Here is a 22,423-nt window from a genome sequence, read left to right on the forward strand (position 1 = left end):
TTTGAATGCCATCTTCCAGAGAACCAGTCCCACTCAAAGGGAAGACTTGGAGGCCCATCAAGGCCAACTGGGACATAATATAGGACAACTTAGCTGTTTTTCTCCAGATGGAGTACCTGGCCTCAGATAGAGTCACTTAAAATGGTTGCTGTTGACAATAATAAGAGCATTCTGAGCTACAGTTCTAGTGCTAATAACCCAAATAAATCATTGCAATCTAGTTTCTGAGGAAACAGCAAGCTGTGGTTCAGATCAGTGTTTATCACGTACTTGACAATCTCATTTCTACTTATAGGAAAGGCAATGCCTCATGTAATAAACAAAAAAAAACCTCCAACCCCCTTCCCAGGATTTCCTAATGGTGGAGTTTTAGCCTGGTACATAATTTATATTTCAAAAGACATCTCACAGACTTTGACAGCCTGCAGGCAGCAATGAGCCCCCATCACTGACAGGCTTCCAGCTGCAAAGGGCTAGCTTCTAGCATTTGCTTGAACCAAGCATAAAGTGGGCAACCCAAGAGATCTGTTCACTCTCTCAACCACAGGCCCTGAAATGATTCTTGGTTAACAAGGACTGCCTGTGTAAAATAACTTCAGGAAGGGCAGTGGTGAATCACCGAGCCCTTACTGCCATGCAATAAAAAGCCAGCAGCTCATATAGCACTCAAGCAAATCACAGAAGGGTAGAAAGAGGAGCACATATGTGATGGAGGCAGTCATTCTTCTTTCCTCGGTCTACCCAAGCAACAGAAGATAGCACTTGTATCATAAAAAGTTTCTCCTATGTCTAACTTCAGAGGGCAGCTTTTTAAGAAAGCTTGACTCCCAAGAGCTCTCCTTATTGTCCATGTGAACTGTAGGGAGCTGACTGCTTTCAAAACTCTGTCTCATGACAGGGGTGAAGTATGAACTGAACCCTCCAGAAAACTTGACCTGCTCCTCCTTCCTTATTAGTTCAACCAATTATTTACTTCCAAGAGGCACAGCCAGCTCCTCACACTTTGGACCTTGTCTTAATCTTTTCCTGTTCACAGAACCAGCTTCATAAACTTGCAGACAATATGTTCATGCCTCTGTGTAATAAAGTTTAAGGAAAATAAGTGTCCTGCAGGTCACCTCATGGTCAGTCTTCATGAACATAAAGGTGTAGAAAAACAGCTGACAAGTCAAAACCAAATCCTCTGATGTGGGCTGTCTAAATATCCCTTAAATGTCAAGATCTGTCCAGACTGCCTATTTCTCCAGGACTCTTTTAGCTTTGAAACTTACAGATAGTGACACTGAAACAGCACTGTCCATGTTTAACTCCAAATCACAGACTGCCACTAACACAACCAGATAGAGTATAGGGAAAGGTGCTTCCCCAAACTCCAGCACTGCATTAGATAGTGACCATCCTGGAACAGGCTGCCCAGGGAGGCTGTCGATTCTCCTTCCCTGGAGACCCTGCACCTGGATGCATCCCTGTGCCCCCTGCTCTGGGTGTCCCTGCTCAGGCAGAGGGGTTAGACAAGATGATCTCCAGAGGTCCCTTCCAACCGTTCTGTGATTCTAAGATGTAGCCCTTAAGAGGGCAATCCTTACCTTGTGGACTTACTTAGAGCTTCAACAGCTAGACTAAAAGATTTTTCACGTTCCTGCAACAGGACAAGGCTTCTGAAACAGAAAACAAAAGCAATTTTTAATTTCTTACACATAAATAGACATCTGAGTACAACACTTGATTCATGAGAATCACAGAACTTGGACAACATGCCCACTTGTAAAGGAATTTGCAGTGGTCTGCTCCTCCTAATCTTTCATGGAAATGAGTGGGGATGCACAAATTGACAAAAAGCCTGTGGACACTTCACAAGTGGCATTTTCATATTGATGACAACAAAAACTTGGATAAACACAAAAGTCAATCTCTCTCTTCCCCCAGCATGTACACAAGTCGTTGGTACACAGCCTGGGGTATTTTAAGGAGACTTGATTTTCAGTGACAGAAGAGTTAGAGTTAAAATTCAGTGCCTCACAAAATTGAGAAAAAACAACTGAGGCTTCTAGGATTAACAGCTAGGATCTGCAGGGTTTTTTTCTTAATATTTTGAGGGATCATATGATACTACCACCTTAAGGGACACTCTATAGGAACATGTTCTGTGAACACCAAGGTTAAGTTAGAGCTATGACTTGTTTATTTTTGCTAAGTAACTCTCTTCTCTCTTCACCAGCAGCATTTCATTTACTTATTCTTTTGGGGAGTGCATTGCAAATTTAGTATGTCAGAGAAACTGCACAGCACCATATGCAGCATGACCCGAAATCATGTCAAAAGTATGTCAAACAGCACAGATCTTGAGAAGAAAATAGGTGACTAAAAGCACCATTCTTTTCTCCCTTTTATAGGGTAACTGTTGAGCCAGCACACCTCTCTGGGTGCAGTGGCTGGTGTTACCATCAGTCCCAGGTACAAAGGCGACCCAAAGCAGTTTTGTGTTCTTCTGAGGATGCTGGCCCGAGTCTGACTTCACATCCCAGCTCTGAATACACAGTGCACAGTAGGCTCTGTTTGGCCACTGGCTCTCCTTGCAGCTGTGCCGATTGCTCAGTGGGGAACATGTCTGTTCTCACAAAGAATTTAACAAATTAACTATGAACAAAGTAGCCTGGAAACGACATAGATTAACACATGCTGTGTCATGCCAAGCAGCAGCTTGTCAGATTGTTGTTTTCTCAAATCTGAAAGGAAAATTCCCAGGACCCACTAAATATATGGAAATATTTCCATGTTTAGCTGTGTTAGAAAATAACACAATCATTGCTGAGGAGAAATAAGAAACATACAGCCCAGATACAAAGAGTGTATAACAAGACTCCTAGGAAGCATCTGCAGCACAAACAAGATTAAACACAGGGGACAATCTGTTGTCTTTGTGTAAACTCCACAACCAAAGGAGACACTAAGAACGAATTTGGGGAACGTCACCTACATATTTTCTGTTAACAAGCATGGAAAAAAAACCACCCAAACCGAAAGCTCACATATGTTTAGCCCTCTCTGCTCTTATCCATGAAGGACTAGCCAACTGCTCTAAGCACCCTGCTGGCCATAAGATGAAATGGGTGTCTGTATTAGCTTGCAGTGGGCCTTTAGCCAGTACAGATCTTCAGGGGGGCTCAGCACAGAATAGCCTAAGTCTCTTCAAAGCAAAACAAACAGATGATCCCAAAAATGTATGGCATAATCTGAGATAAGGTAATTATTAAGACATAATATAAAAACTAGCTACTTTTTAAAGCATTAAACATATTGACATGTAGATAAAAAAATATTTAAGCAAAGCACTGCTCAGAAAAACATAGTTTATCACTTATCTGCTACAATATAGGAGCTGCATGAAACACATTTTGAAAGTGACAAGTCAATCAGATTGAGTTGAACAACAAAGGCATATTTTATAAATGTTTTGACAAATGCAAAACATTGGGAAACCATCTAATCCACTGCTGAAATACTCTAGTCTTTGACAGAGAAACAGGGGTCGGGGCATGGAGGAACCCTTCCCCAGGAGCCTTGCTTACTCCTTTCCCTACTGTGGCAGGGGTGGCCCTGGGCTGTGCCTCATATGACAGTGTCCCAACAGGTCTCCCCTCCCTCTCCCTGTATGCCTTCTCCTGGGCCTGCCCCACCACAGCCCCTGCAGCCACCTGCTGCTGGAAACAGCTGGAACCACTGGGGCAGTCCCCCGCCCCTGCCCTCAGGGGCACCACTGCCCCGTTGCCACAGGCCAGCTCCCCTCTCCACACCCAATCCACTGGCTATTTAACTCTGATTAAAGGAAGCCTTTGTTCAGGAACGAGCACATGCACACTGCGGTGAGCACCTGCCATGGATTGCCGATTCTCCTGGGAACTCAGAAAATGTCTCTCACCTGAAAAAACTTGTTATCAGAAAGTTAAAAAAAAAATAAATTCAAAAACCCAAAACCAAACCACACCAAAACCCAAGATATCATTCCTCAAAGTCCTTTCAACTCTTCACTGGGAAAAACAAAAGCACAAGCACCTGCAGGTGACTTTGGGAAGCCAAGTTTGAAGTAACAGCCCTTTGCAGTAGCCATGATTGCTACCAGTTGAGTTGTGCTTTATATCAAGTTTTACTACCTGAAGTTAAAATACACATGAGGACCTAAGAGCAGATGGGAGCCCTCTGCCACCATGGCCCCACTGGCCATGGCAAAGGTCCCCCTAGCCATGTGGCCATCTGAGCTCAGAAACTGCCCTGTGTTAGACATACCAAGATGGCTTAAGGTTTGTGCAGCCAGAGTATTTTAAATATGCTGGCTACATAGTATTAGTTTACTCATTGGCCACATACCATGCAGTGACAAATCCAGAATTTGCATATCAAATCGGCATTTACCATCTCTTCTCCAAAGATCATTTTGAAATAAATGGATTCACTCAAAGAGGTGAAGGTTTCTCCTATGAATAGTGCTTAGAGGCTTTGACTCACCTGCACAGCTCAGAAGACTCCCATCAGTTCAATGAATATCTGTTTTCATCTACCACAGTATTTGATTTTAACACACAAAGTAGTAATATTTTACACTGTAGTTTATGCAAGGTGAAAACAAATTTGTTTTGATGGTGATAACCTGCAGTGTTAGCTTTCTCATTCATATGGGAAAACTAAAATTACTCAAGAGTGTACTTGGTGCATGTGTCCTCTGAACTTATTTCTTGGCTTTCATTATGAAAGAGGTGAAGCAGAGAAAGCTCAACAGTTGGGAGAAGGTCGTTTAGATACTTTCTTTAATAACAACTCCTATCCTTGCTGTGGCTGTAGCAGCAGTGCTTTTTTGTTTTGGAGGGAGGGATGGCAACCCGTGGTTACAGATTAATTCTTTCTTGTCAAATCTAGACCATATTTTATTTCACAAAATGAGGAATAGCACCTCACAACAGTTACTAGAGGCTTCCCAATTTGAGGACAGCAGGGCAATTTCACAGGACATTTCAATCCAACTGCACATTTGGACTATTAGTGTAGAAGTTAATGAAAACAAGGCCTAAAAAATAGGAACCAGCAGTTAGTCAGCATTTTAGATATTCTTGGGTTGAATAATTTATTGTTTTCATCAGCCTGTTGCCAAAAGAAAACACACTGAGGTAACCTTTAGAGAACAAATACATTTTTCTCAGAAAATGAACATCTACAGAATCCCAGTGTGGAGAAAACAAAAAGGTAACCATTTGGAAAGGACAAGAGCAAAGTAAATTAAAATTTCATCAATTGGACAGTGAGTTTCATCTGACAGCTGTATCTGATATTAGTCCATTTCCTGCTGTATTTGAACTTGCGTCTTGAACTAACCAGAGAAGGTCATATGAAGTGCCAGTGGTAAAAACCACTAGACACAGAGAGCTGCTCTTTGGTTTTCATACTGTTCATCAACTGACAGTGGCTTCTAAAAAAACCAATTCCATAGCTATCAGTTTGATCACTCGGCCAGTTTGCAGACAGTTTTGAAACATGTCAAAAGCCTGGAAGGGTAGGCACCGTGTGTGTTTTCAGCTGGCCAAAACTTTCTCTCTCTGAGTATGAGCAATTTAAGAAGCTATCCATCAGTTCCAACTCTAGGTAAACCTGAGTAACTAGCAGACATTATCCTTAATAATGCCATGCATCAATGTTGACATTGATCCCTTCCTACCCTGCTGACACTAAGTCTAAATTAATGACAGCCACTGGAAACACAAAAGACCACTAGCAGTGATAGAATGGAAAAGGAAACAGGAAAGCAGTGATAAGAAGTCATGAAGGAATGTCCTCACACCTCTTACTATCCTGCTACTTGCTCATAGCACTCAATACCACTGCACTGAAATCCACAGCATCCTGTAAAGGGTAGTAACCTTCCAGTAATCTGACTTTTCTTCGCCTGCTTGATGCATCAAACAGGCCTTAGCGATATCCTGCCACCTCCTCTAGACCAGATCAGGCCTGATGGCTTCCACAGCTCTCTTCTCCCACCGTTTCAACTGGGCTCTCCAAAGAGGTATACCACGAGGACTCCATTAACCATGACAGTAATGGCTTTCAGAGAAAGCCCACCAAACTGATTTCACATGGATTAGTGAACACTGAGAAGGAAATAGTGCTTTCTCACCATTATCTTTATGTTTGAATTAGTGAAAACTATATCCATGGCAACAGAGAAACTACTATATCTAATGAGATAAAAAAATCTATGTGCTTTAGCATCTTGTGTCAGTAGCCTATTTTAACCATCTCTGATCAAACTGAAATATGCCTTACCAAGGAAAAATAAACCTAGGAGAACTTCCTACTACAATTCCAATGCCAAGATGTTGACTTAAGCCCCTCAATATGCAGATTTTGATGCATTTCCAAAAATCTAATTTAATTCACAACTAATTATCAATAGAATTGGTCAATGGTTTTTAATATGTCCCAGTAATACCTTTGAATACAGAGACTGTATTTCTCAGGTAGCTCCCAATGGCACAGCACACAACCAGGACTTCCCTCAGCCCACGTACTATTATTACACATAGAGCGAATAATGTACCTACCTTCACTTTTTAAAGTGTCTTTGGATACAGACAGCAACAGGCCAGGTTCTCCACTGCCTATTTGAGAATCATTTCAGGCTTGGGCGTCATGTTATCTTTATCAATACACTGCTGCTCGGTTTTTCAAAAAACAACAAATTAATCACTGCAAAATGCATTAGGCTTTCTAGCAGTGTAAATTGACTTAATTTAATTTATATTAGAGAGGAAAACATAAGATTATCTGGGATATCAATCTGGCCAACATTCTTTTTCTATCTCATAGTATTTTGCAACTCTGCCAATGAGAAAATGAAACAGTATCTCAATGCATGATCCCCTTTTCCTTTTGTTCACTACATGCATTAACAGCACAGGTGGATTTCAAGGGATGCTGAGAGCACGACTAGTAGGTTTCAATTTTTATTTGCCATATACAAGATGATCATCATTTTTGTAAGACAACAGGCAGCACATATTTCTCTGACTGTGTTTGGAACAGGATGCATTTGAGCCTTTTTCTCGTGGCCCAGGATATGCTTCACACACACATAACAAGGAAGAAAGAAAAGGAACAAAAGAATGCTTGAAGGAATGATTAAGTGCTTCTGAATTTACACAATGAAATATGGACAGTTTAAATGTCCCAGTTATTTGCTTCTCTTCAGCTGGTGAGCAGTTTCAAACACCCCATGGTGTGGTAAAATTGAGTTGTGCATGCTTTTAGCCTGCTTGGGGCACCAAGGAGAGAGAATTTCCACAGAATCTCTATTCACCAAAGCAAAGAGAGTATCTCATTAATGTATGATTAATAGCTATTTGTGAAGCAATTAATTAGTCATTTCAACAGTAAACTTAACCAATATACATGCTTTTGCCAGCCTACAGGTTTGCTTTAAAAAAGTAGAACAAAAAGAAAAAAAGAAAGAAAAAGGTCCCTTCTCATACTCAACCCTCTAGAAAGGAGTGAAGAAAAAAAAAGGAAGGTGCTTTGCATATTCTGGTCTTGTCCGACTTAATCTGGTGTGTCTTTAAGAACAACATCACTGGAATGGAAGCTCTCTAACATGATTGATGGCTTCTCCTGCTATCTGCAAGTTGAAAATTCAGAAAATGGGTATTTTTTCATAGGCCTCGCTGCTTATTGGTACAAGAGTTATTTCCACTTTGCTGCAGAATTGATTTGCAACACCGGCATATGAGTCTGTATATTTTTCTCACCAGCCCATCATGAAGTATCACTCAGCAAGCCTTCGGTGGCATGATGGATTGTGGAAATGAGCGCCTTGCGACTTCGTTTGCCATCAAAGACTGGGATAATTGTCATTAACTTCTGCAAGTAGTGGAGCATCTGCAACCTTGCTCTGGATGTCTACATTCTGCAAAGCATATTACACAGCAGATGTACAAAGCACATAGCACCATGCTAATTTAATTTCATTTCAAGCAGGAAGCCAGACACCTTCCTTCAGAGCAAGCTGTCTTACTCCTGGAGTAAGAGAGCCTAAAGGCAGGGTTCTGGGTTGCATGGCAAGTTGCTTTGATTCACAAGGTGATGGTAGATTGGTTACCTTTCCTGTGCTTCAATTAGTCCTTCTGGAAAACAGGTACTTACGAACTCTGCCACAGGTTTGTTTATGGTTAGTTTGGGTTTTTTGTTTGGTGGGGTTTTTTTTTGCTATTTTTGGGAGTTTTGTTTTTGTTTTTTAATATAGCCCATTACAGGACAATTACTGATTTTTCACAAATATCACTGGAACCAATACAGTACTTGAAACTCTACAACAAGAAGCATCACTCCATTTTAACTCTGTACTGACAATTCTTTGTTGGTCTCATCCAGGCATCACCAACTTCAGCAGGCATTACAGAAGTGCATTATAATTCTTGTCCCTGCATAGGACAGACCCAAAATTCACACCTTGTGTCTGTTGGCATTGTCCAAATGCTTCTTGAATATTGTCAGGCTTGGCACCATGACTGCCTCCCTGGGGAGCCTGTTCCAGTGCTCCACCACCCTCCAGGTGAAGAACCTTTTCCTAATTCCCAACCTAAAGCTCCCCTGGCACATCTTCCTCCATTTCCTCGGGTCCTATTGTTGGTCACCAGAGAGGACAGATCAGTGCCTGCCCCTCCTCCTCCCATTGTGAGGAAGCTGCAGACCACAATGAGGTCTGCCCTCAGTCTCCTCTTCTCCAGGCTGAATAAACCAAGGGACTTTAGCCGCTTCTCATACAGGTTACCCTCTAAACCCTTCACCTTCATGCCCACCTCTGGACACTCTCTAGTGGCTTTATATCCTTAATGTACTGTGGTGCCCAAAACTGCACACAGCACTCGAGGTGAGGCCGCACCAGCGGAGAGTAGAGAGGGACAATCACCTCCCTGGACCAACTAGCAGTGCAGGGCTTGATGCACCCCAGGGAACAGTTGGCCCTCTTGGCTGCCAGGACACACTGTTGGCTCATGTTCAACCTGCCACCAACCGTAACCCCCAGGTCCCTCTCTGCAGAGCTGCTCTCCAGCCTCTTGCTCCCCATTCTGTAGGTACATCCAGGGTTGCCGTGCCCCAGGTGCAAAATCTGGCACTTACCCTTGTTAAACTTCATATGGCTGGTGATTGCCCAGCTCTCTAGTTTGTCTAGATCTCTCTGCAGGGCCTCGCTGCCCTCAAGAGCGTCAACAGCTCCTCCCAGTTTTGTGACATCAGCAAACTTAACTAGTATTTCTTCCAGTCCTGCATCCAAGTCATTTACAAAGACATTAAAGAGTACTGGCCCTAAGATGGATCCCTGTGGAACCCCGCTAACGACTGGCCACCAGCCCGATGTAACCCCATTTACTATGACCCTTTGAGCCTGACCTGTCAGCCCATTGCTCACCCATTACATTACATGTTCATCCAGCTGTGTGCTGGACATCTTGTCTGGGAAGATACTGTTAGAGACAGTATTGAAAGCTTTACTGAAATCCAAACAGGTTACATTGACTGGCTCCCTCGGTCAGCTAGGTGGGTAGCCTTGTCATAGAAAGAAATCAGGTTTGTTAAGCAGGACTTTCCCCTCATGAGCCCATGCTGGCTGGGACCAATGACTCTTGTCTTTCAGGTGTTTTTCAATAACTCCCACAATAATCTTCTCCATAATTTTGCCAGGCACACTGAGACTGACAGGCCTGTAGTTACCAGGGTCATCCATGTTGTCTTTCCTGAAGACTGGGACAATGCCAGCTTCCAGTCAACTGGGACCTCTCCAGATTCCCCAAAGTACTGAAAACCATTGAGAGAAGTCTCACTATGACATCAGACAGCTCTTTAAGTACCCTCAGATGCATCCCATCAGGTTCCATCAACTTACAGGGATACAGCTGGAGAAGCAAGTCCCACACTACTTTGGGAGTTGACCTGGAGTCCATCATACCCACAATCATGGTTCTCTAGCCCAGGGCTCTGTGGGTCCCAGAGCCCATTGTCAATGCAGAAGACCAAGGCAAAGAACGCATTAAATATCTCTGCTTTGTCTATGTCCTTATTTGTGAGGTGACGATGTTCATCAAGTAACAGACCAATGTTATTTCTGGCCTGCCTTTTGCCATTAACGTATTTTAAAAAGCCCTTTTTATTGTCCCTCACAGTACTGGCCAGCTTCAAGTCTAATTGAGCTCTGACTGCATGAATTTCCTCCCTGCAGTGGAGGACAGCATCTCTGTGGTCTTCCCACATTCCCTGTCCTTGCTTCCACTGGCCGTATACTTTTTTTTCCACCATATTTCTAGAAGATGATCCCTGCTCAACCAAGCAGACCCTCTGCCTAGCCTGCTTGACTTCCTACATATTGGAATTGCCAATTTATGCAACAGGACATTACTCCTGCCTCATGTGAGGCTGACACCTAGTGTCTTTGTTACACAGGAGGGTGGACAATTTAATGGGAAGACCAATTGTTTCAGAATAAGCTACAATCCTCTTGATACTGAATCACTTGTACAGACTAGGAAACAAGTATTGTTTTTTATCCCCATTATAAGATCTTTGCATTTGCAAAGAAACCCCCCCTCAAAAATTGAAGCAAGACAGAAACTTATGCTAACAAACAGATAATCTGGTGGAGCCTGTTCTAAGCACAGGGTGCCTTGTACAGAACAAAGTTACCATATTATTCCTTTCTGGTTTTCTCCTCCACTACCTTGGGATGTGCTTAGGTACAAATATAAAGATAAGGTCTCATATTTCTCATGCTTGCAATGCTTTCAAGCGGTATCTTTTCCTCTGCAGCAAATCTGCCTGATGACTGACTGGGCATAGCTCAGAGGTTCCTACCCTTAAGTGCACCTCTAAGAAACCGCACAACCAACAAGAAGTATTTTAAATCATAAAATGATATCCCATTACACTGATAACAACAAGATGTTACATCTATTATTATTTTACAAAATTTTATTCTTGACTTCCACACAAAAATTCAAAGCTAGTGCTCATGTGCCTAAGCATAAAATTAACTAAGTGGGGGTCTGTGACATCTATGCCCTGTAAGGTCTTCTGAACTGGTGTCCATTGCAATGACAGAGGACTGCCTTGTTATTTTGAAACCTTTAGTGACAACAGAATCACAGGTGGAAAGTACAAGTAGCCAAAGCACTGCTGCTGGATCTACCCTCAAAAGCAAGTATCCTCTCTTCTTGAAACTGCAGCTTGTAAGTCAGGATCCTATTCAGTCCTCCTACTTCAGCTGTTCATGCCATTTAAAGTGCCAATATCAGAAATATAGATTTTTACCCCTAAGGAAGAGGCCACATGAATATGTATCCCGTTCATTGGACATGACTGCACACCAGTAATGCCTGCATTTTTGGGCCATCTGAGGAAGAAATGTGGGATTCATAGATGTTAACAAGCCATTCATCCTCAGAGACGGTTTCTTCAGGTTAAGACTGAGACATTTAAAGCAGCGTGTGCCCTTCCATTGATTTTAGTGGGATCTGGACTGTCAGAGAAGAAAGAGCACTCTTAAGGTACCTTACTTTGACCCATGTTTTTTGTGTGGGTAACAGATCCTTATGGCCCATGAGACCATTAGCCTGACACCTCTGAACAGCACATTTTAAGTACGCATATCCACCTGTCACTTCAGTCAGCCCAAGAGGTCAAGAAAACTTTTTCTCTATCACCAGTACCGGTGCATCAGGCTTAAATATCCCTTTATTCTTGCATAAGGATGCATTAAGTAAAGACACCCAAATCTCACATAAAGCAAATTATGCTTCTGGAGAAAAAGCTGAGGATAGGAGAGGAAGCCCATTTGCCATTTCAACACTAGTTGCAGTGCCTCAGGGGACTCCACTGTAGCGGGAGGAGAAGGCTTCAGAAGGTGAATTGTCAGTGACGGTAACAGCATACATGAGATGCCAGAGCACATGTGAAGACATTTGAGATGGACTCAACAGCTGGTTAACAGAGAGATCCGAACCTGAACTCCTGCAAGCTGCCTGCTACTTCCACAGTAACTTGGTGGTTTTATCTAAGATGTTGCTGTAGCTGGGAATGGAGTCTCTCATATTCTTCAAGTGCTAACACTATATAAATGGAATAGCATTATAAAAACAACAGACAGATATCTGGACCTTTGCATATTAATGATGTGTTAACATTCTGGAGTGGCCCAGAACTCCTAATGAGCGTGGTTGCCCATGCCAAAGCATACAGCAGGATAGATACACAAGTACATTGAAAAGCAACGAGGACCTGCTTGCTCCTGTCCAGTGTAGTGGAATCAATCCACAAACATGGGGTCAAAATAGTTTTATTTCATTGTTCAAAATCTGTGGATTTCCAATTTTTCTGACTCTCTCCATGATGACATGCAGCATAACTGTCTGCAATGGACTGCAAATTAACCACAGCGGGTAGGACAGTTTAAGAGCCACATTCAATATGAGAAAGACTGATGAGAAATACCAGACTATGAGCTGATGTGAACAAACAGGTACCGAAAAGGAGTCTGAGCAGTCAAAACAGCTCTTGGTATTGCTTAAGGCTGTAGACAGGAACACAGAACACCAGATGAATACAATAACTTAGAGATTATTCCACCTACACCTAAAGAAACAAGCAGACAGATCAATGCTCTGGCTACAAGTGACCTTTTTGGCTATTTAAACACATACTTCTATTAGCATTAATGTACCTATTGTTTTTTTTGAAAGAAAAAATATTTGTAATTTAAGTGACACAAACTTTTGCATCTTTCTCTTAACCTGTTACCCTCTGCAGCACTGAGTGCTTTTTCAGCTTCATTAAAAGATCATTACCCCAGATAAACTCCATTTGACAGACTCTTGGAATTGAAGCCCCAAACTCATTTTCACAGCTCTGATTCACCTCTCCTCTGCAGGAATCTCCCCTGGTTCAGAAATACTGAGGAAAGGACACTCTTAGGGTAGTTTCATTCATACTGAGGCAGAGTTCAGCCTGAGCGCAGGAATTGCAAAGAAAGGCTGCCTTCATAGCAAGGCAGCTATGGCCCAGCACAGCGTGCACAACTAAGCTGAACTGTGCATACTCAGTAGCAATGTTCAGCTCAAAAACGTGTTACAACAACAGAGCAAGTGAGAAAAATAAGTTTTTGTTTCACAGTCTACTCATTAATAAAATAATATTTTCTTAATCAGGACCAAGTTCTATGCAGTCTGCCACAAAATAAAAAAAAAACCAAACACAAAAACCAAACAAAACCAAACACAAAAAACCAAGGCATCCACCAAAGCCATCTTTTTGGCTGTATCCTCTATACTGTTCAAATGCATGAACTGCACTAATCTTAAAAGAACGTTTGTTCAGAAACTATCGTGCACACACAAAAACCAACTTATCAAAAACATTTCTGTGAGGTCAGTCATCCAGAAAAAAAATCCCTCTTACCCACATCAGGACCTTGTTTAGGACATTCAAAGCACTTAAAAATCTCCAGATAAAATACCATTAATGGGATGCCTACATAACTGTGTCCCCAGCCCATCCTAAAACTCTGACCATGCCCATTAAGCTTCCCAGTATAAGCCAAAGAAAACCCTCCTAAACAGGAATAAAAACCTGGCAGCCTTAGATGGCATGCATCATCACAGCATCAGCAGCTGCTTCCTTGTTCAGATGCAAAACAATAAATCTAGAAGGGCTGCTGCACACATATCATGTAGTTGGGAGGAAGCTGGAAAGAACAGAAGACTTGGCATGAAAAATGAGATGCTGACCAGCAGAAAGATACCGTCGACCTAAGAAAGCTTCGGCAGTGTAATGACTGCTTTCCTTTTTCAGGAATTTAGTAATGCTTGAGCAGTTCAGCCCATGTTAGCCATTCTGTTTGTACTCAAACCTGTCAACAATCACAATCACAACACAGTCCCAGCCATGCAGCACATTCATTCTCAGTTAGTAGGTTCACAGAAGCATTTTGACACTGACAAGAACAACAGAAGAGAAGTAGCTGTCAGCCTACCCAAAAAGTTCCCTGCAAGTGCTTTTACCTGCAAAAGTTCAAAAGGTAAGGCTTTCATTCAAGGGAAGTTGCATCCCCTTTTGTACTCAAAAATCTGGCACAAGACCATACACCACCTGAGATACCCCACAGAACTGGCTTTGAGGGGGAATTTTCATTTCTTATCCTCTCTTACTGTAGCTACTGAATAAGGGTAGAGATGAAACATGGCAATCAGTGGCAGAGCAGGAGCAGACACAGACAGAGGCATAGTTGTATTTCTTGTGCGATGGATTCGTAAGATTGTGTGAATTGCAAGGCTGATAAATAATTCCATATCTATTGAAATATCAAGTTAAAAAGTTCTCTATTTTAGGAGCTGATTTTAAAAAAGCAATTCTATTATCTTTCCTGTCAGATGAAGTGTGTCTCCAACAGGCACCTTACTAGCATCCTCACCGCTTCTGAAGCATCCCCATTCCTATCCTGTGCAAACCAGCCCTGGCGTGCACTGCTACATGAAGACAAGCTTATAAATGGGGTGCAACTATTGCCTGTGACAGGTACAAGGACACCCTGTACTTCTGATATTTTGCGTATGCATTATATTTCTTTCCAGATAACATTATTTCTGCAAATGAGAAACACAGGCAGAGGCATGCTTGGGAACTCTGAGCAGTAGGTGGTGAAGACGAAAAGTAAGACCCAGATGAAGAAAAGCTGGCTGATTGCTCGTGGTATACATTCATAATTCCAAAGGGCCCTGATGCTCACCTCTGTCAGGATGAAGGCATTCTGACATTAACAACAGAAAACAAAGTATTAGAAACCCCTAATACCACTATATGGTACAGTGTCTCTGACACTCATTCTTTAAACAAACATTCATATTCTTTGGGAAAATTAATTCATCATAAAACACTGCACAAGACAGGCATATTATAGTTGTCTGGTTAACTGTGGTTAAGTACTTTCAACAGTGCTTTAAAGACATGCTTCAGTGCTTTGCTGGGCAGAAACAGGTATACAGATAAAATTCAGCAAGGCATTAAGGGCAGGCATCTGACTCAGGTACACACCAGTGGGTCTCAGAATTAATGCAGAGCATCTGCTCTTCTGGCTTAGCCTGAGACTTGCGAAGGTCCTTACTTTGAAGACACTACTAATGGAGTAATGGAAGCTCTTGCATCTGTTTAAAAAAAAACCCTAGAATTGCAGAGAAAACCTGGTAGCCTGAGAGAACTCTTCTTCTAAAGCAGGGTATTCCTTTGGTTCAGACTTGAGGCTGGGTAACACCCAACAGCCTTTGATAGCTGCAACACACAAAGCTCTGCCCAGTGGGGCTGCTACTCCCAACGCAGTATCCCTCCTACCCATCCTCCCGCACAGGGCACCATCCTTCTCTAGGGGGAATCATCCATTTCCATGTCCCCTCTGTGAAACCCAGGTAATAGCAACTTCACAGCTTCTTGGAAGTGCTGATAGGAAAAGTCCCTTATATTTTATCATGCTCAAAGACTTAAGTGCTTAATTTTTACAGCAGAGAGTCACACTTGATTAATTTTTAACAGATATTTGACTTAGAGATCTGCATCATTCCAGATGATGGGAGAACAGCCATTCTGGAAAGGTTTTTCCAAAGCCTAAGGCCTGAGACAATGCCATAACTTCCCAAAATTTACATTCACACCTGCATGCAGGGTACCAGTTCACAATCCAGACCATGTACTCCTGATATGGACACAGCCACAGAGGTAATGCTACAGCTGGTGTCACCTATCCCCTCCTTGCCCATTCCTAGCAGAACACAAGTAATATAAGGAGAGCTGTTAAAAGTGTTGTTTTGGTTAATAAAACCTCATGCATGTTGAAAGACTCTCCCAGTTTAGTTCTCCCTGTTCCTCAGTCCCTCCAAGGCACACATGGTCAGGGCAAAACAGACCCATCTCAAAAAGGTATGAAGTTATTTCTAAAATAAATCCCAGTAATAAAAACCCAAGATCTCAAAGTAACATGCTAACAATGATATGGCTTAAAGCCTCCTCAGAGTGCTAAACTTGAGATGAGAACTTAGATTCCATTTTTACCCAGATTTGTAAAAAGCTTAGCATACTACAGTTCTGCTAAGGTAAAGCCTTAATTCTACTGTACTTTCATACATTCATACTCATATTTGGTGCGTGACATACGTCTTTCCAGATGTTAATGTTTTATTGTGCCTTTTTTGCAGTTTTTATCAGGTCCATTTACACAAAACGTACTATAAATCCTCCCTCACTTCATATACTATATCATATAAGACACCCTGATAAACATACAGATACAGATATATGAAGGCTAGTAAATGTAAAAGGAGATTTAGCATGCTACTTGTACAGATAGGCTATTATTCTTAATCTTGTGATTAATATGGACTGGCACTACTGTACAGATTTATTTTCCTCCATATGCTGTTTAATTGTCATTGCTTCTCACAGTTTACTCTCTTGCACATCTGCAGCATGTGTGGGCTGACGCTCTCTCCTTTTGCCTAAGGAAAATGGGAGAACAATTTCTCAGCTGGACACCACGATGAAGAGAGAATTCCAGCAACGATGTCTCCAAAGAGCGATTGAAGTAATATAAAGATTTTTTTAAAACTGAAAAAGCAGAGGGTGGGCGGGAGGAAACTCACTATCATTGATGTTCATCATCTGCCTGAGCTCAAATTAGCTGGAATACTGTTTAATTGTAAGCTGCTAATGTGCTGCCTCAAAAAGCCAGCTGTTGCTAGAGCAAATGGACCTGAGGAAAATACTTTAAAGTCCAAGAGCGGATGAGCTTGCAAAGAATGTGAAAACACTCTACCACAGCTCTCACAGTGACAGGTCTTACTGATTTAAGATCCTTTTGACTGTAAAACTTGGCTAAGACATAATTCATCAGAAGCTTTGATTCATTTTGAAAAGATTTACACTACAGCTTTAAATGAAGACCAAGTTAATTAAGTGTCTTCCTACATTACCACAGAGCAGTTCCTCTAAGCTATTTTTCCCTCCTTGTGAACTTTAAAACTTCAATAATCTCTTTTCTCTGGTCTGAATTAAATATAAGAAAACAAAATACATATTGGTGAAGCAACTGTCAAGCAAGTTCCAGATTCTTGAGATAGGTACATTTTTCTGAAATTTTTTTTCCATCTAAAGAAATATATTTTTGGAAAGGGGAAAAAATTTAACATACTTATGTATTTTCTTCTATTTCCATTTAGTTCCATTTAGTTTCCATTTAGTTTCCATTTATAAAACCTTCCTTAAATAAGACTTCTCAGTGACAATGAGTGCCGTAATTTTCTATGCAAATCAGATTAATAAATTAAAGAAATTTGTCTGCATATAAATGAGCAAGCAGTCAATTTATATGCCTAATAATAACTTTAAGCTTTCTCTGTGTGAACTTTGCTAGGAATATTTTTCATATAGACAGTTTTACAAAAAGTGCCCGTTTTAAAAAAAAAAAGTAAAAGCTTTTTATAACTGCCATTAAATTATTTATAAAGTTGCTTTACAAAGAATCTTTTTATATGGTCCCTAATAGGAAAGGGAGGGAAGTGAAGCACAAGTCCCAGCTGTGCATGTATCTACACCGCAGTGTGTCACATAGACAGGGGTCCCTCAGCTTGTTGAGAGACCAGAAACACTAGGATGAGCAGTATGATGCTGCAGCTACAACCTTGCTGTCTCTAGGCCACATCAGCTAGCTTCAGCATGTCCACATGGGCTTCACTTCGTCTAACAGAAGTCTGAGCAACCAAAAATTCAATAAAAAGCCAGTTTGTGCAGAAGCCCATCCTCCCACTCTCCGATACCTTTTCATCCAAAACTTGCAAACGCAAATTTGACAGTCTCTTTCTCCAGGAGGGCAAAGACATCTCTTTGTTTGTTCAGAGGTGAAGTGAAACCTCCCTCTCTGATCTAAACCAGAGGCAAGCACACAGCACAGATCAAGTTGCAGCCCAACAGTCCAGGTTCCCACCTGACTCCCAGTGTTGTTGCCTCATTAGCTTCAAGCAAGCAGAGTCAATTGACATGACCTGAGATTCTGGCCAGACTTCCCTCAAATTTATGATAAAATAACCAATGTCTGCCACAAATTCTGCCTACAAACAGTCTCCGAGATATCCAGGATGAGGCAATTGCATACAGCTTTAGAAAGATTAAGGCAACGCCAACCTGGCTACCTAGTAAGAAACAGAATACACTTAACAGGACCATGATTGTTTTTAGCACCTATAATGTGATGCATTTTTGCTGATTTCTGAAATAAAACACCTAAATGTTATATCTTTCAAGCATTTGTCATCAAGATGTTAATTTCTCCTTTCTCTGCCTCTGTCAAGTTTAAGACAAATACAAAATTCCTGAAATTTAACAAACCACACAAGTTAAAAAGCAAAGAAAACAGGAAAGAGGGGTAACAGCAATAAGCAAGATCCTTGCAGTCTCTATCTACTTGCAAAGACCCTATTCAAGGGGACAGGAATTTTGCCTGCCTGACAGCTCAGCCCCCGTCATTTGAGTTAGACAAGGAGTCAGGTTAGATAAAAACACCCCTTGATTCCATCACAGACCTCCACAACGACCTGGTCAAAGTCATTAATAGATGTCCTTAAAAGCCAACAGCAATGCTGCTATAACTATAGCCCCACCTGCCCCTGTAAGCTGTAATCAGGAATCCATCTTGTTTCATATATGCTTAACAACGCTCACAGTAAACCTGCAACCCTACTGATTAACTATTTGTTGCTCTAATACAAATACCAAGCTGTTCCTTCATCAGCAAAAACCTACAGAGGAAGTTTTTAGGAGGGAAGAGAAAACATTTCAGGAGCTGCATTCAGCCTCCATGTTGTGATACACCCCATGGTACCAAGTAATCTGTGTAAAGTGGGGGTGGGGTGGGGAAGTCACTGGCAAAGGCTATTCCTTTACTTGCTTCTCCTTTTAAGCATGTAGGGTACCTAGCAGTGGTCTTACAACCATGGCTGTCAGCTCCCCTCAACCAGCCAGCCTGACAGCACAAGACAATGCAGGCTTCACCTCTCCCACTCAGCAGCTTCAACTATATGCCCCTTTCACAGACTGAAAGCATCAAGTTTGGAGAAGCATCATCTATGGGCAGACTGTCAGGCAGCTGTAGCTTGGATACAGGATTCTCCTATAGTCCGTCTTTTAAAGCACCGTTGTCTCACAAACAGGAGAATTTGTCACATCCTATGTTTCCTGAAGTGCTCTAGTTCAATTCTGTTTACTCCAGTTACACTTTCTTGTAAAATAGTTACTGCTCTTTCCCCAGAAACCAGAGAGCTAGGGGAAGATAGGCCAAGCTCTGCACTTCGACGGGTGAACATCTCTGCTGGAAGGTATCCAAATTGCAGAACCACCATTTGGCATGTGTCTTTGATATTGCAGACACAGATTAATAGCCTGCCCCATCCCCTATCCCTGGCTTTAATATCCTGTCCTTTATAATTGACTTTCAGACTTGCTTTATGTTATCCTCCCAGGCAAGCATTTCTTGTTTTGTGTTTATTTTTGCACTTAAACAGTGATATACCTTTTTTCCCTACTGAGTTGGTGCTGCCTAAAAAACCAAAGATTGCATACACTCTCCTGTTCCATTTTAAGGCACCAGCCTTGCTGCTGCAAATAGACCTCTCCAAAAGCTGCTTAAGGACAATCCTCCCTCACACATATATCCCCTTATAACATCCCTGAGACTTCTGCTTCTTTGAGCACCGCAGATGAGGGGATTTGCGACTTGAAGCTCTGGGATTTAACGTTATCCAACTCCTACTGGACAAACAAAACTCCAAGCTGTTGCAAGGCTACACCTTGCCCAAGCAGTGGCCAGCAGAGGAGCTTAGATTTATGTATTCCATTTTAAAGGAAAAAAATTCATATTATAAGAACTTCATTTACAGAAAAAGCAGTGAAAATCCAGAACATTATTTTGCTAGGTTAGGTTTCTACTTCCAGTTAAAAAACAAAAACAAGTAGGTATTTATGAGTCAGAAGAAACATAATATTTATAGTTGTTTCAGTTAGAAATAGAGCACCAGTTTTAAGGCTCAGAGAATTGATATTAGAGTCATGTACCCCCCCATTTCCTCCCAACTCAGCATGACATAACCTAACATTCGGGTTACATCTATACTTTGGAATATACAAGTTTACCCAAGGGAGAACTTCACACAGTAATAATTTTGCAAGTACATACAATGCACATCTTTAAATATCTAAGTGCTTTGCACGGGCTTTCATGTGATCGAAGGCATTTGGGAGGCCAGTATAAGCAAAATCATTTCAGCCTAGCCGTTCCCACTCTCCAGTCCGCTTCACCCTCCTGTTAGACACATCTGCTCCCTACTACACCAATGGCTTAGTGGGAAAACTGCTAAGGGTGACAATTTTATGGATTGGAAAAACAGAAGTTGGTACTCAATTGCCTTCATGAACAGACAGGAACAGGCTGTGTTTCTACAGCTCCTTTGCAAGAGGCTGACCCATAATGGACAGTGTCAGTGGGAATCACCACCCCTGTTTCTAAGTCAAGCCCTAGCCTGTCACATGCTCGATTTTTAACCTTCATCCTATCATCCTATCATTTAAATGGGGGCAATGTTTGTTGCCTTGAAGGGGAGGGGAGACACAGCAAGTTACCAGGGAACATCAGAGGAAATGTACTAGGTATGAACATATTATTTTGATTTTGCTCAGACAATAGAGAAATTGCTGTTCTGCGATAAGCAGCTGCCCAATTGCACTGGAAACAAGTGACTGTCAAAATTCTTTGAAGCATGCTGTACAGAAACACCCAAAGCTTCCAGCACTTAGCTCAACATAAGGAAGTCTTTCATCCAGGAAGTGGCTTTGCAATACATGAGCCCAGGACTCAAGGAATTCCACACACTTGCTTTTTTTTTAATAGCTCAGGAAAAAAATCCACCAATATTCTGCAGATTCATCAACTTCACATGACAGGCACAATGGGAAAAAAGGCAAGCAGGAGGAATTTCGTTTCTCCAAATCCCAACTGAAGGTCAAGACAATTCACTGCAAAAAATATCTATTAGCTATCATGCATCTTCTTTCAAATTTCGAACTGAATAGAAAACATTTCACTGCCTTTAAAAGAAAGGCCAGACTTTTTAAGCTCTGTTCTCGCCTTTTTTTCACATCAAGGACCTTCTTACTGAGAAGGTGGGCAATCTGTACAGGCGCTCTTTCACCAGTGACAATGATTAGGTGAAAGTTGATGACCTGGGCCTTAGCTTCAAGGTTCAGTTAGTCAGTCATCTTTGCACAGTGATAACTTGCATTTTAGTATCAATTAAAGCTCATGAAGTCTAGCTGGGGTAACACAGGTAACAGTTGGATTTGGTGACACACAACAGGTACCCCCATTCCACCCTAATCTTGCTCCTGTTTAATTGCTTGCAGTAAGATAAATGCATGACAAGCATACATGAGAAGATAATGTTGTCACACTTGGACATTCATTTTACTCAGTCATAAGTGACAACAAAGACACAAATGCCATAAGCATCTCTGATGTTTTGGTGGTACCTGATTGTTTGGTTCAGACTCTTCGCTGTTTTATAGGTTAATAAAGATGTGCTGATGGAGATATTCATAGCATGCAGACGCCTAGGCCATGCAATAGAAGAAGTATAGATATATCCTCCATTACACAAGAATGAATGATGGAGGGGCACAGACAGTTAAGCACACAGGGGACAGTGACAGAAAATATACTTATTTTAATTTCCTAAACACTACAAGATCTGAATGGGTCTTTAAACTTCATATGCTCCAGCATTTGTCTGACACTATTATCTCATCCAAAGCTCTCACCTCTGTGCAAGCCGAAGAGGCTCCGATACAAAAATAGTGAGATCTAATCAGAGTTTATTGCTTCTGTATAAGCACTGCCACCAGGGTTGTGTTTTTGGTTTGTTTTTTGTTTTTTTTTTTTTAAATTAAATTTACAAACTTGAGCATCTGTATTTGGGATCAAAAGGTGATTCTTGCACCCTCCCGCAGAGGGGTAGGCTGGATTTCTTATACAATAAAAACCCTCTTCTTGTAATTTGTTGGAAAAATAGGTGACTTTTCATTACTGAACAGGGCAAGATAACTTTTCCTCAGATTATATTCAGAATTTATAATCTCTTTATATTGGGGGGGGCGGGGTGGTGAGTCCCTACACATGGACCTCTACTAGAGCTTCACTGCAATCATACAAAGTAATCCTATCACTCTCACAGAGGACAGCACTAGTATTTTCCACACAGGAGAAAACTGAAATTTAGGGAAATAGATTTGGTAACACTAAATCACAAATGTT

The 22,423-nt window shown here is 41.6% G+C and overlaps 1 long non-coding RNA gene across 1 annotated transcript in view; it reads right to left on the bottom strand.

Moving 5' to 3' along the window:
• Window positions 1-22,423, bottom strand: part of LOC135313287 (uncharacterized) — a 116,073-nt gene that overhangs the window by 41,984 nt on the left and 51,666 nt on the right. The window contains exon 2 of the long non-coding RNA XR_010372906.1: window positions 1,587-1,658. This is a non-coding gene — a long non-coding RNA (uncharacterized LOC135313287). The remainder of the gene's footprint in view (window positions 1-1,586; window positions 1,659-22,423) is intronic.

Source organism: Phalacrocorax carbo, chromosome 4 (assembly GCF_963921805.1).
Source record: "Phalacrocorax carbo chromosome 4, bPhaCar2.1, whole genome shotgun sequence".
Lineage (NCBI taxonomy): Eukaryota > Metazoa > Chordata > Aves > Suliformes > Phalacrocoracidae > Phalacrocorax > Phalacrocorax carbo.